This window comes from Arachis duranensis, chromosome 6, assembly GCF_000817695.3.
Source record: "Arachis duranensis cultivar V14167 chromosome 6, aradu.V14167.gnm2.J7QH, whole genome shotgun sequence".
Classification (NCBI taxonomy): domain Eukaryota; kingdom Viridiplantae; phylum Streptophyta; class Magnoliopsida; order Fabales; family Fabaceae; genus Arachis; species Arachis duranensis.
The window spans coordinates 33,995,357-33,996,075 of NC_029777.3; the positions used below are offsets into that span (position 1 = coordinate 33,995,357).

At 40.3% G+C, this 719-nt stretch overlaps 1 non-coding gene across 1 annotated transcript; it reads right to left on the bottom strand.

Annotated features, from left to right (window-relative positions):
* Window positions 1-312: 312 nt before the first annotated feature.
* Window positions 313-416, bottom strand: LOC127740401 (small nucleolar RNA R71). The gene has a single exon (XR_008001078.1). It is a non-coding gene; the product is annotated as a small nucleolar RNA R71 (small nucleolar RNA).
* Window positions 417-719: the final 303 nt, after the last annotated feature.

The following is a 719-nucleotide window of genomic DNA, read 5'->3' on the forward strand; positions in this document are numbered from 1 at the left end:
TCCATTCCTGCCATTGGAGCCAATAATTTTGAGCTTAAGCCTCAATTAGTTGCCTTAATGCAACAAAACTGCAAGTTCTATGGACTTCCATTTGAAGATCCTTATTAGTTTTTAACTGAGTTCTTGCAGATTTGTGAGACTGTTAAGACAAATGGAGTAGATCCTGAAGTCTACAGGCTCATGCTTTTCCCTTTTGCTCTAAGAGACAGAGCTAGAATATGGTTGGATTCACAACCTAAGGATAGCCTGGACTCCTGGGATAAGCTGGTCACGACCTTCTTGGATAAATTCTTTCCTCCTCAAAAGCTGAGCAAGCTTAGAGTGGATGTTCAGACCTTCAAACAAAAAGATGGTGAATTCCTCTATGAAGCTTGGGAAAGATACAAGCAGTTGACCAAAAGGTGTCCATCTGACATGTTTTCAGAATGGACCATATTAGATATATTCTATTATGGTCTATCTGAGTTTTCAAAAATGTCACTGGACCATTCTGCTGGTGGATCCATTCACCTAAAGAAAACACCTGCAGAAGCTCAAAAACTCATTGACATGGTTGTAAATAACCAATTCATGTACACTTCTGAGAGGAATTCCGTGAATAATGGGATGCCTCAGAGGAAGGGAGTTCTTGAAATTGATGCTCTGAATGCCATATTGGCTCAGAACAAAGTGTTGACTCAGCAAGTCAACATGATCTCTCAAAGTCTGAATGGATGGCG